This window comes from Dipodomys ordii, unplaced genomic scaffold (genome assembly GCF_000151885.1).
Source record: "Dipodomys ordii isolate 6190 unplaced genomic scaffold, Dord_2.0 Scaffold102, whole genome shotgun sequence".
Classification (NCBI taxonomy): domain Eukaryota; kingdom Metazoa; phylum Chordata; class Mammalia; order Rodentia; family Heteromyidae; genus Dipodomys; species Dipodomys ordii.
Window position 1 is genome coordinate 6,090,954 of NW_012267318.1, and position 14,555 is coordinate 6,105,508.

Genomic DNA, 14,555 nt, shown 5'->3' on the forward strand with positions numbered 1-14,555 from the left:
CCCTGGCTGGCTTTGTATCATGATCCTCATATTTCAGCCTCCTGAGTAGGTAGGTGTGAGTTCTCTTCAAACATTCTTTATAATATCTATTATCACATAATACTGAAGTGTTTACATTTTATGAATTCAACTTCTTATTTTTTATAGCTTCTAGGTTTCATGCTCACAAGATTTTTATAATAATTTCCTCTTCTAATATGTACACACCTCTTATTCTGACTTGAAATGCTACAGGTATCATGAACTAAAATTCTTTGTATACCTGGATATGTTTTTGGACTCAGATGACAGATCTTTTTGCACTTTACTAATTTATAACATAACCATGCAAGTATGCTTTCATATTTAACACAAATTTTGGCCATATTAATGTTTTTGTAATTCTTAGCAGTAATTTTCTCTAATATGCCTATTAACTCTTATTTTGAAGGTCCTTTGACAGATGTGGTGGTATTCACTTGTAATCCCAAGTTAATCAAGAGACATAGGTAGGAAGATCATGGTCTGAAGCCAGCCCAGACAAAAATGGGAGACTAAAAAATAGCAAGAACAAGCAAAAAGGACTGAAAGTATGACTCAAGTGGTCAAGTACCTAGCAAGATGAGGTCCTGAGTTCAAAGCCTAGAACCAATTAATATTCCTGTTGCTAATGTGTGTGTGTGTCCGTGTACATGTCAATATTGGGGAATAAAGGGCCTGTTGCTCTCCCTTAACTTTTTTCTCTCAATGATGTCTCTCTACCAGCTGAGTCACACCTCTACTTCTGTCTTAATTGGTGATTAGAATCTCTTAGATTCATCTGCCCACGATGGCCTCAAACAGATCTCAGATCTCAACTTCCGGAATAGCTAAGATTACAGGTGTGCGCGCCAAGTGTTAGTATCTTAGTAGGGACAACATATAAATGTGTAGACTAGTTTGCAAAAAAAAGACAACATGTTTACAATATTAAGTCTTCCCTCTGAGAAAGATTTTTTTTAAAGCCTTCCTTTCCACATATTTTCTTTGCAAGAATAGCTTTTAAAATATTCCATGGGCTTTATTAATGTTGCTAAGATAGTTATTGCTGTATTATTTTCTGGGTAATTATGACTGCTATGCTAATTTGTCTTCAGCTGATTCACTAGTAGGCCTCTTTCTTAGTTGTAATTCATAGTTGATTTTTTAATTTTTTTAAATTTTCTTATTTTTTATTTTTAGACTTTAGGTCTTAGTTTTGTTTCCTTCTGTTCCTTTTCTTTAGTCTATTCTTATTTGCTCCTTTTATTTTTCATTATATCTATTTCTTTTCATTTTACCTGGTTTTCCTTTATTTTTGGTTCTTTTCTCCTTTCTCTTCATTATCTCATTAATCCCTAGTTGCTGTCTGTGAGTTTGACTGTATTCGTTTTCATTTTGACTCTGTCTAGTTGGCTCATCCAACTTTTTGGTTGGGATTGATTTATCCTGACCCTAACAACAGATTTGCTCACTGGCTACAACTATATATAATCTTTCCTGCACTACAGTACCCCTCCCCAAACAAAAGTGAAGGAGCAGTTAGATAGGGGGAATACCTATCTTGTGATTTAAAACCTATGTAGTTGTAGGGTTCTGGGTTGGTGTTTTACTTTAAATTGTGTTCTGTTGTGGTTTTGGAGTTGCTCTTACTATAATTTTTTTTTTTTTTTGGTGCTTGTCATGGATTTTTTTAGATAATACTGTCTGCAAATTGTTCTGTCAGTATAGTCTTAAATTGTTCTCATACATCATGTTTTTTCTCATCTGATTGTACTGGTTGTCTCCTCTAGGTCACTGTTAAGTAATAGAGTTTTGTCTTCCAATTTCAGAAAGTCTGTATTTCTAATCAAGGTTATTTAAAAAGAGATGAAATTATGTTGAGTTCTGTTTGCATAGTAGTCTGTAGTTTTAAACCATATTATTATAATGAGTTATATTTATAGATTGCATGCTTTTCTGGCATTAACCCTACTTGATCTTGATTCAGCTTGCTTACGTCTTCATATTTTTATGGCCATGTTGATCCCTGAGACTCTTGTTTCCCTGTCCTAATACCAATAATGCTATAAAGGACCCTGCTAGTGCTTTAGAATTAGTTGGAATTTTCTTCTGTGAAACAGTTTTATGTGTATGAATTGTTTCCTGAGCTCACTCTTTTGTGAGCTCACTCCTAAAACTGTACTTAAGTGGTTTTTTTAGTTTTAGCTTTAGACTTTTTCAAAAAATATTTCAGGCATCCAGGAAGTAAGGTAAGAGACATTCATCACCTCCTGTCCCAAGTTTAAAGACCTGGTAACATTTTACCATATTGGTTTCAGTTTTCAAGAAATTCATCACACACACACACACACACACACACACACTTTCCCTTTCTACTCTCCGTGAGTACACAGTAAAATCAGGGATGTTTAATTATGTTTCTTCTGTTGGAAAAAGCATTCTATAATTATGTATGTCAAAAGCTGTGGAGTTCTTGATTTAGCAGGAAGATAAACTTTTTTTTTTTTTTTTTGCCAGTTTTGGGGCTTGAACTCAAGGCCTGGGCACTGTCCCTGAGCTTCTTTTGCTCAAGGCTAACACTACCACTTCCAGCTTTTTCTGTATATATGGTTCTGAGGAATTGAACTTGAACCCAGGGCTTCATGCATGCGAGGCAAGCACTCTACCACTAAGCCACATTCCCAGCCCCAAGGATAAACATTTTTAGCATACAAGTCCTGTAAAGTCATGTGAAAGCTGCTGTCCCTGTTTTGTTTAAATTTAATATTAAAAGGTATAGCTAAAGTTTATAAACCTTTTCCTCTTTTGGCTTTTAAAAAAACCCAGATATTAATTTATGCCATTCCAAGGCCTGTTTTCATCCCCATTTTTCACATGTGTTTTCAATACTTGGAACTATTTTGTTATAAAATTTCATGAGAAGAAATACCTATCACCTGTCTTTTGCCCAATAGTGTGTGTTTGACATTATCTCCCTCCCCTTTTATTTGTGCCTATCCTGGAGCTTAAACTCAGGCCTGGATACTGTCCCAGAGCTTTTGGGCTCTACCACCTGAGTCACAGCTCCACTTCTAACTTTTTGGTGGCTAACCGGAAATAAAGAGTGTCGTGAACTTTCCTGCCTAGACTGGCTTTGAACCTTGAACCTCAGATCTCAGCCTCCTGAGTAGGTAGGATTACAGGTGTGAGCTACCAGAGTCTGGCTGGCAGTATTTTCTTCATGGCAAAAGAAGAGGCACCTGATCATTGATACCATCTTAAATTTCATTAAATTATATGTAATTTCATTGCTATAAAGTATTCAATTATTTGAATATACCACAGTTAATCATTTTTTTAATGATGGATAATCAGAATGTATATTTATCACTGTAAATAGTACTGAAATAAACTTCCTTTGTGTCTCATAAGTAATTATTCTGAATGCAAAGTGTGAATTTGGGCAAATGAGACTGGATGATGCCTATAATATTGGCTACTAAGGATGATAATCTTAGGATCACTGTTTGGAGCTAGCCTGAAAAAGACAAGTCCCTGAGACTCTTCTCTCCAATTACCAACAATCCAGGAGTGGAGATGTGTCTCAAGTGGTAGAGGGCCAGCCTTGAGAGGAAAAAGTTGAATGTAAAGTCTGGCTCAAAACAAAAAGCGAGTTTAGTGAATATGGGCATTCTACTTTGTAAATATTTCTAAATTTTATTCCAATCTAGTTGCCTTTCTTTACATTCCCACTAACCATATCTATCAAAGCTCCAATTTGCCTTTCAAGATTTACAGCCACTTGAAGGCTCCTGTATGTATTTAAGTAATGATCTCATATTACCTTGTCCAGATTGCCTCAACACTTTTATATGCTGAGTAGTTTATTCTTTCTTTTTCAATGTGTAAGGCCTTGTTTTTACAGTACTGAATGTCTTTATATGCTGAAGTCTGTTTCTAAGCTCCCCTTTTCTGTCCCATTAGTTCATAACATGTTCGTGAAACCAGAATATTTTCACTACCATAATTTTATGGTAAGGCATTTCCTTTATTACTACCCTTTAAAATTTTCTTGACTCTTCTGGTTGTTTTATATCTCCATATCAGTTTTTAAATCAAGTTTCCAAATTCTGAGGAATAACCTTAGGATTTTTAGTGAAATTGCAGTGAACTTTCAAAATGTATATAAAGAGATTGGCCATCTTTATGATATTGAGTCTTCTTGCTTATGAATATATGGTTGGTTGGTCAGTCTGTCTGTCTGTCTGTCTGTGTGTATCTGTATTGTCTGTCAGTAAAGCTTGGCAATTTCCTTCCTAGTTTATCCTTGTTGAAATTTAGTGTCCTAATTACTGAGTGGTGGATTGGAAGATAAGGTTAGTCTACCTATACTATCTTAGTAAGAGTTGGGTGCTGTTTTAGGGCAATAGATTTTTTTTTTTTGGGTCCAGTCGTGGGGCCTGAACTCTGGGCCTGGGCACTGTCCCTCAGCTCTTCAGCTCAAGGCTAGTGCTCTACCACTTGAGCCACAGCGCCACTTCTGGCTTTTTTTTCTTTTTGATATGTGGTGCTGGGGAATCGAACCCAGTGCCTCAGGCATGCAAGGCAAGTGCTCTACCACTGAGCCACCTTCCCAGCCCAGCAATAGATTTTTAAGGAGCTAAAGCTTTTTATCTTTATAACTTCGTCTATTAGTGGTTAATATAAGCTTTTCCCTTTTAAAATAACTTACATTCCCCTTGAAATTTATCTTTAAGTTTGAAATTTTATTTAAAAAATTGGGGGATACTACTGGAAATTTGAACTCAGGTCCTGTGCTTCCTAGGCAGGCACTGTACCACGTAAGCCATATACCCCACTCTTTTTGCTTTAGGTTTTTGTTTTGTCTTTTTTTTCCCGCTAGATATGGCTTGATGCTTTTTTCCCAGGGTGGCCTTAGAGTATGATCCTCCTTTCTATACTTCCTGACTAAGCAAGATTACAAAAAAAAAGTAAAAAAGAAATATGAGTTTATTGAATATAGACATCCTACTTTGTAGATGAAGGTATAACCACCAACTGTTTGTGGAGAATGGGTCCCTATTCCCAGGCTGCCTGGGAACCATAATCCTCCAGATCTCTTAAGTAGCTGGAATTATAGGCTTGAGCCAGTACACCTTGCCTTTGTAGGAAATTTTTTATATTTACTCTCGTTTATAAATCTTTGCAACAACTCTCCTCTTGGTTCTAATTTTTTCATCAACTATCATTGGAATTCATTTTAAAAATGTCTAAGAATCAGCCTTTGGTTTTATTGATAAACCATTTGCTATTTCAGTAATTTCTGCTGCAATCTTCTTTCTTTTAAACATGATTTGAATTTACTCTTCTATTCACTTGGGTTGTATGCTTAATGCACTTGAGTTATGTCTATTTTATTTCTCTTCTAAGTCCTGCTTGATTACTTCATACAGTTTTTTTTGTATCAATTCATTGGGGCATCTGCATGCAATGCAGCCCAATACATAACAGCCCGTGTACGGCTGCTGTCTCTGGAACCTCCAGTGGTGGAGTCTCACTCTTCCTGCCCAGGCTATTGCCTACGTTCTTCTCCACCCCTGTGCCACTGTTCTTGTAGGGCTTTCATCCCATTTTTCTGAATCGCTCTCATTTCCACTGGTGATTTCCCCCTTTACGCATTCCTACATTGGCACTGTAACTTAATAAAGGAGCAGCAAATGACAAACTATCAAATGGCAAGCCAAACCTAACAATTTTGCTGACTTCTGAATAATAGCAATTTGTGGGATTCGTATTGTTTCAGAAATATGTATGTCTATACAGAAAGTCATGTTACTTCAGTACAGCTGCATCGTTATTCTCTGTATTTTTGGTTTGTTTTTAGAACTCCCTTTGAAAAGTTTGGTTTCATTCTCTGCAATCGTCACAAGGAGGTATAGCTTTGAACATGGATTATGAATAAAGGTTATGTATGACCATGAAAACATGTTTTTGAGCAATCAGGAGTACCTCTAGCAAGGAAGCCATGAAATCTGGGAAGGGTACATGAGACTATTCTGTAAGTGTAGGTGGTAGCTGGATGTGCCATAGTTGATACATATTTGTTCCTCCTGATTTTGTTTTCAGCCCTATTATGTCTCAGTCTAGGGTTCTAATCACACCTGGATCAAGGTGGATCTTGTTTCCTCATCTTCTGCTTATGACCTGATTATCAGTAGCTCATCCTTTAATGAAGTGGCTCCATTTGATTAGACTGTAGTGAAGACCAAATTTTATTGAACTTGTGATTTTTAAAGCATCTCCATTGGTGCTGCAAGGTCTTGACACAGCTTTATCTCTAATACACAATTTCCAGCCTAGTTCTAGTACTGATTTCTAAACACTAATCGTCAGTCTGCAATTGCCAATTATTTGGATTTTGGATGACTTGGTCTTTTCTCTTTCTGCCAAAATCTCTTCTACTAACCATCATGGTACTATTGTCTTCTCAGTCACCCAGACTATAAATGATCATGAAGTCCTAATTTTTTTTTTTTTACCTAGAAGACTTTTTTTTTTAAGCTAGAAGACTTTTTGCTTTTTCTGCCATTACTACCATTGAAAACAAAACAAAATTGAAATAAACAGAAAAAATATTAAAGAAAGAGCCATATATTTATATCACAGATGAGGAGGACTGTCTTCCAAGTAGTTTTGGACTAAAAGTGAATCCTACAACAATTGCAAAAAGTAATTCCAAAGCAAAGTATGACCATTACGAAAAGTCCAAATATGGTTTTTTCTGGCAGAAGCCAGACAACTTTGCAGTGACTCAGTTCATGCCTATGTGACATGGGGTGTGAACCAAAGAGAAATCTCATTAAATCACTGAATTTGCTGTACTTTCCAAATGGAGGGAGAAAATGATCTATCCGGAACTGAGAAATTGCCAAGAGGGAAACACATCTGTACACTTGCAGCTGGTGGTTGGATTCAGCCATGGAAACATCTGATGGCTCTCCTGAGAATCTGTGTTGGGTTCATCATGGGCCATAATGACCTCTCTTTCTGCAGGAATGACATAGCAGCTGAGCATAGATGTGTCCCACATCCTTGGTGAGAAAGCATTGCACACACACACACACACACACACACACACACACACTGAAACTGCCTGTAACCAGTTCCCCAGACGGTGTTCTGGATATTGTAAACAGAAGGTCTGGACAGATCTTCCATACTTAGAAGATAAGTAATATGCAGAAAGGAACCACTAGAGCAACCAAACAGTCACCACACCCTGACATCGGCGCCCCTCCCTACCCTCATTAACTTCCTTTTCCCCTCAAAAGGAAAAAAGGATCAGATAAGTACAGGTCAAGAATAGTATCAAAGGAATATCCTGAGTGAGGTTAGAAGGAGGACTTCAATTCTGAAAAAGAATACCAAAAACTCAGAAATGATTGTAGGAACAAATGCTGAGCTTGCAAATAGCAATAAGGATTTTAGGCATTGAAATACGGCAGATCTAATAGATACAGGTGAGATCATGGTATCCTGGTCTGGGTTTCAATGGGTTAAGTGCATGTAAGAAAATACCTGATATGTAGTGTCCCAGATGTAGCTCCTGCTGTGCTATTTTCTGATATGGCCAGTGTACCTGTAGTGCATTAGAAGAGATGAGATATGGAGCATGGATGTGGAACATACAGTCTGTTACAAGGACTATGTTAGGATCTAGAAGGCTATTTGAGGATTTGAACAGAAGAGTCATACTCTACTGTGATAAGGACAGCCTAGGAGAAGAGAATAGAGGCCAGAAGACTAGCTCAGGAGTGTGCTGGGTTCAGGAGATTGGAATGGTCTTGGAATGGAGAGGTCTTGAGGTCCTGCATGTATGCTAAAGGAAGAGCCAGAAGTGGCCGATAGATAGGTGGCTAGGTAGGAACTATGACAGGAAGCACCTGATCTGAGGATGGAGGTACCATTAACTGAGAGGTGCCCATTAACTCCTAACGACAAGATGAACGTCTTTTCCTGGATTTTGAACTCTGAATTCCCCTTCAGGAAGTTATGAGCTGTGCTGAATCCACAGGTCTATGGAAATGAACAGATTGTAGTGGGGGGAGGGTCTAAGCTGACACTTGGAGACCCCTATGCTCCTTGGTCAAGAGCATGCAGTAAGGATAGCAGACAATGACACATTTCACAGAAGGTGCTGGAAGAAGCCAATGGTGACATTTCCTCCATAGTAAGGATGTAAAATGAGATGTCCCTGTCATGAAGCAAGGCTTAGTGACTCACACATGTCATGCCAAGTGGAGTCTGGAATGCAGATCGTGGCTTGAGACCAGCCCAGGCAAAAAGCAAGACCCTCATCTCAACAAAGAAGTGGGGCATGGTTGTTTTACATTTGTAATCCCAGCACATGTGGGATGCGTAAAGAGAAGGGCCTTTGCCTGGGTCAGACCCAAGCAGAGACATAAGACCCTCTCTACAAAATAACAAAAGCAGAAAAGACCTTGTGGAGTGGCTCCACTGATAGAACACCTGCTTAGCAAGTGCAAAGCCCTGAATCCAAACTCCAGTAGCTCTGAAAAAGAGAGTGAGTCTCTGTCAAATAGCCACTTGTATTTGGAAAATGGAACCTAAAGATTAGGAGTCATCTGGCTCCAAGCCAGGACTCACCTAGTCCTGGGTGAATATGGAGGAACAAAATTAGAGATGGGAGAGTGTCAGGGTGCTGTGTCACTGTCTCACAACCTTGTTAGGATGTACATGATGGAAAAACTGGGTTCCCTGTCCTAATTGACATAGCAAAATCAGAGCCATGAGACAGTTGAAGCATGGGAAAATTCACCTGTAACTTGAGAATAGAAGCCAGACTGCAGTGGTCTGTGCAGATGGAAGTCAAGAGAATAGGAATAGTTAAGTACTAGTTGGGGGTAAATGGTTGAGAAGGAAGAAGGAGGTAATATTTCCCCACTAGGCATACATGTTTTTAAAGTCTTTACCCTGTGGTACCATTTCTTCCGAGACATCTGGTCCCCATGTCTCTCCAGCTCTGACAAGGAGACGGAAGCCTATTCATAAGTGGATTTTCCTCTGGGAATTTGAATTCTAAGATTTTGAGGCCATAGGATAGCAGTTTGGGGAGAAAGGTGAACATAACAGTTGTGGCAGGAAGAACAGAGACACTCCAGAGAGTCTGACAAGATAATCACATCTCCAAACCTAGATTGGTGTCTGTACTTTCAGAGCTCTATGGCCTTAAGATAACCATCTTCCCATTTCCTGTCATTCTCACTGGCCAGAAGGGATTTTCAGATTCTCCCAGAGGAAAGGAGCCTTACTTCAGGGAGGATATTCCTTGGGTCTCCTCATCTTTGGCCTTCCTTACTTATGTGTATTGAACAGATAAATACTAGCGTATTTGGAAGTACTCCACTCCTATTCACAGCCTTCTACAATTGACTGGGTCCTACACAATCAAGTAGCAAAATAGTAAGCCCTTTATAGCCTACTTTTCTTTTCTTGTGCTACTTTTTCCCATTCTTTTTTTTTTTTTTTTGTCAGTTGTGTGGCTTGAACTCAAAGCCTGCACTCTGTCCCTGAGCTCTTTTGCTCCAGGTAAGAACTCTACCACATTGAGCCACAGCACCACTTCTGGTTTTCTGGTGGTTAATTGGAGAGGAGAATCTCACAGGCTTCCCTTCCCTGGCTAGCTCTGAACCATGATCCTCAGATCTTAGCCTCCTGAGTAGCTAGAATTACAGGTGTGAGCCACTGGCACCTAGCTTTCCTCATTTTTTTCTAATGCTAACCTTCACTCGGTGAGACTATCTTATCATCCCAACACTCGATGACATTGGCCTAATTCATGCCATTCTTCTAGACTGTGATCTATGCTCTCTATTCAGAGAAGGTCAAGCAGCAGCCTGGACATGGTGCTTGGGTGTATGGCATTTGAGAAGCATTGGTCCATGCTCATTGTTTGTGTATAAATCTCAATGTAAGTTAGCTTTCTGTTCCTATGACCAAACAAAAGAAATAATATTTGAGAGAACAACATAAAAGGAAGAAAGGCTTATTTTTGTCTGACAGTGTGGGAGGTTTCAGCTCCTGGATCAATTGCCTTTTGTGCCTGTGGTGAGTCAGTCCATCATGGTAGGAGTACATGGCACAGTAAACTGCTCACCTGGTGACCAAGAAGCCAAGAGACTACAGGAAGGGAGCAATGAGCTATTTTCCTCTGCGAGGCCTACCACTCAGTAGCAACACTAGCTGCTGAATACGATTTTTAATATATGAGCCTGTAAGAGACATTCTCAGTCCAAACCATAATACTACCATAATTCTCTTGCGTTAATTCCCAGGGTAGGGGCTCTCTGCCCTTCTAAGTGTTTCTTGGCCATGTAGTAGTAAGCTTACCTCAACTGCATTCTTATAACACCATTAGGAACCAGTAAAACAACTTGAGAGGTGCCCTGAACTGATTATAGACTGGACACTATCTCTTTATGCTACCTGGGTTCCCTTCACAACTGTTTTTTTTGGCCGGTCATGGACCTGAACTCTGGGCCTACGCGCTGTCCCTCAGCTCTTCAGCTCAAGGCTAGTGCTCTACCGCTTGAGCCACAGTGCCACTTCCGGCTTTTTCTGTTTATATAGTGCTGAGGAATCGAACCCAGGGCCTCAGGCATGCAAGGCAAGCACTCTACCACTGAGCCATCTTCCCAGCCCCCTTCACAACTGTTTTATTAAGTATTTCAATCACTGTCTTACCCGTAAAAGAACTAGACTTTTCTATGCTCAGTTGTCTGATTCAAGAGATCATGAAACGTAAGCATCTTTACAGGAAAAAGACTAAAATGACATACTAAAGCATATGAATCTATACACATCTATGGCATATATCATATATGTGAATTTCAAGGAACATTTTAGAGCATCAAGTGTCATGATGTATAATTAGCAGCCCAATGAGAAACTGATCATAGACAAACCATGTCTAGCCTTGGGCACTGCTTAATTGTGATGTTTTCACCATTTGCAGATTGAACATCTTGAACATTCAGTTTGTAGCCCATGTTTGCACGAACAAACTTGAAGAATTTTTTTGGGGGGTCCAGTCGTGGGGCCTGAACTCTGGGCCTGGGTGCTGTCCCTCAGCTCTTCAGCTCAAGGCTAGCGCTCTACCACTTGAGCCACAGCGCCACTTCCAGCTTTTTTCTTTTTGCTTATGTGGTGCTGAGGAATTGAACCCAGGGCCTCATGCATGCAAGACAAGTGCTCTACCACTGAGCCACCTTCCCAGCCCTTGAAGAATTTTTAAAACCTGTTTCAGATCTCTGTACACAGTAAGCATTCAGCAAATATGTACTGGGTTGTTCTTGAGTTTCAGTGAATTGTGTTATAATGATCTCCAATTACATAGCCAAAATTCCTAAACTTTTTTACCTGTCCCTACCTCCAAACTTACTGCAGCACAAACTTTCCTTATCTCAGCCTGTGACAATTCTACCCTTGCATTTATTTAAGTCCAAACCTGAAAGTCAACTTAAACTCCTTTTTCAGGAAATCTTGTTGATTTCCTTGTAAGATATTTCTAGAAGCTAATCACTCCCACTGCTACTTCATGTATTAATTTGCTAGGGCTGTCTTAACAATGTGGTTAAAAAATTGATAGTGTAAGCAGTAGAGATTTATTATCTCATAATTCTAGACAAGTCCAAAGTTAAGGAGTTTGGAAGGATTGGTTCCTCCTGAGAGCTGGAAGAGATGGTTCGTCCCTCTCCTTGTTTCGGGGTGTCCATCTCCTCCATGTGTTTCTGTGTCATCCTCTCTGTGTACATATTCCTGTCCACATTTCCCCTCTTCATAAGGACAGCAGTCATATTAGGGTGGGTCCCACCTTTATGGTTTCTCCTCAATTTATTGTATAAAGACTCATCTTCAAATAAAATGATATTCTGAAGTAATAGCAGTGAAGATTTCAACACATGAAATTGAGGGGATTCTGTTCCATGACATCTGGACTACTGGACATCTGTAGCTTCTTAGCTGGTCTCTCTGCCTCTGCCATCATCTTCTAGAGCCTACTCTCTGTACTGTAGCCACTTATTCTTTGAAAACAGAAATCAGATCAAAATCCCACAGTGCCTCACTAGTGGAGTAAAAGCCAGAGCCCTTAGAATGCCCTGCTAGATGCAGTGATCTGGCCTCTACTACGTCTTTGGCTTCCTGTCTTCCTCTTCTCATACATTTACACTCTTGCTTGAGAAGGGATTTGCCCATGGAAACACTAGGAAATTTCTATGTCATGGTATTTGGATGTAGTATTCCTGAGCCTTCCCCCAAAATGTTGGGAAGTATGTCTCATCTTCTTCTGACTCTGAAGCTTTTTCTGACTGCCTTATTTAAAACTACCCCATCGCACCCCTACCATCCAATACTCCTTAGCAGTCTTGGATGTTTAATCTTCTCCTTGAGTATACACTCCTTTGAGTATATCTTACCATTTTACCATTTTGTTTATTGCAATCTGCCTCTGTGATGTTTGCTCTCTGTTGTATCTTCAGGTACTAGAACAGCCTACTGGCAGGCAGGAAGTATATATATTGAGTGTGTATAAAAGCATTCTATTTTGTAAATGCTGAAACAGAAGAATACAGAAGCCAGGCATTTTTTCAAGATTACACAATGAGTGGAGAGTGGAAGAGATGACCCAAGGAGAGCACTTTGTACTATAATGAGAACATATTTTTTCTTGTTGTAATGATATCAGTATATGTGCTATTCAAAGTTTAAAATATGAATTTTAATTTTAAAGCCTGTTTTTTGCTGTCTTCATAGCCAACTTTGCTTAATGCATTGTCATTCTAATTAGGCTTCCTCTGACTTGTACAGCAAGTACACCATTAGCAGGGTCCCCAAACACCAACAGCCTCAGCTGCTTCAGTGATTTCTTATGGTAGCAGTGATAACAGTAGTGGTTGATGTTTTTTATTAGATTCTTTTAATTGTTATTAAGAAATACATAGAGTGGGAAAAATCAATTTTGGAAGGGCCTATAAGAAAATGTCCCAAACTCTCAAAGATAGTATATTCTTGAATTCTCTTCCTGGCATCCACCATTCTACAACTTCTCCTTTTCTTGGATAAAATCTACTGATTTCTCAATCTCATGTCTTTCTTTGGGGTATTTTCTTATTTAGCTAAAATGTCAACTGATTTCTCAAAGGGTCATAGGAAGTAAACTCATAGATATGTTGAACAGCTGCAATACAAATTTAGCCAACATTTGGCCAGCCATATAGCCCCTAGCCCTGATGGAGAAGCACAGTGCTGTTGGTGGGTTCTTGGAAGGTTCATTCCACAGTATGTGACTTAGGACTAGGTGGCAATGCCTTTAGATTTTGATTTCTCCTTCCTTCCTTGGCCTCTGATCCCTAACAGACTTTAGAATTCTTTCACCCTACTCCTGGGGCTTGAATCCTGGGCCTGTGTGCTGTCCCTGAGCTGCTTTTGCTCAAGGTTAGCATTCTATCATTTGAGCCACAGCACCACTTCCAGCTTTTTCTGGGTAGTTTATTGGAGATAAAAGTCTCACGAACTTTCCTGCCTGGCCTGGCTTTGAACTGTGATCTTCAGATCTCAACCTCCTAAGCAGTTAGTATTACATGTATGAGCTACTAGCTCCCATCTGAATTTTTTGTGTGTATGCCAGCACTTAGGCTTGAACTAGGGTATTGGCCCTAACCTTTAGATTTTATACTGAAGGCTAGCACCCTACCACTTGAGCCACAGCTCCATTTCCAACTTTTGCTAGTTAGTTGGAAATCAAAGTCTCACAGATTTTTCTGCCTTGGCTGGTTTTGGACCATGATTCTCAGTTCTCAACTTCCTGAGTAAGTAGGATTACAGGCATGTGTCACTGACACTTGGCTTTGGAAATTAATTTTCTTTCTGAACTCTTGGCTCTTGGCTTCTGACCCATTTTAGGGCCTGCTTTCTTCCTCTCGGTTGTCTTTTTGTGCTTTGCTGCTACATTCAGTTCATATGTCCTGGACATTTTAGTATACCTGCACATTCTATGAAGCATTGCTTTGAATTGAGTAATATAATAAAAGAAAGAAAAGAAAGACAAGCACAACAGATGTAATCCCTTCACTTGTGGGGAGAAAATTATTTTCCCTTCTCCTGCTCCCAGAAATCTAAATCTGGAGAACTTGAACCCAGTGAGTAATTAATCTGAAAGGAAATGGTTTGAGTTTGAAGATTTATTTACTTGGCAGAAGGATTATTTAAAACGTGGACTTTCTTCAGAGTTTTGTGTTTAGAGATCAGTGGATGAAATGAGAGGCAGACTTGCTTCAAGTTCATGAATGAAGAATCACAGTCAGTAGAAGACTTGGGAGAGCTAGACCACCCTACCCCAGTACCTGGAGCTCATGGCTATAGTCCTAGCTACTCAGGATCATTGTTAGAAGCAAGTTGGAGCAGAAACGTCCATGAGACTCTTATCTCCTATTAATTGGCATAAAGCTGGAAATGGAGGTATGGTTCAAGTGGTGGTGTGTCAACTTTGAGTTAGA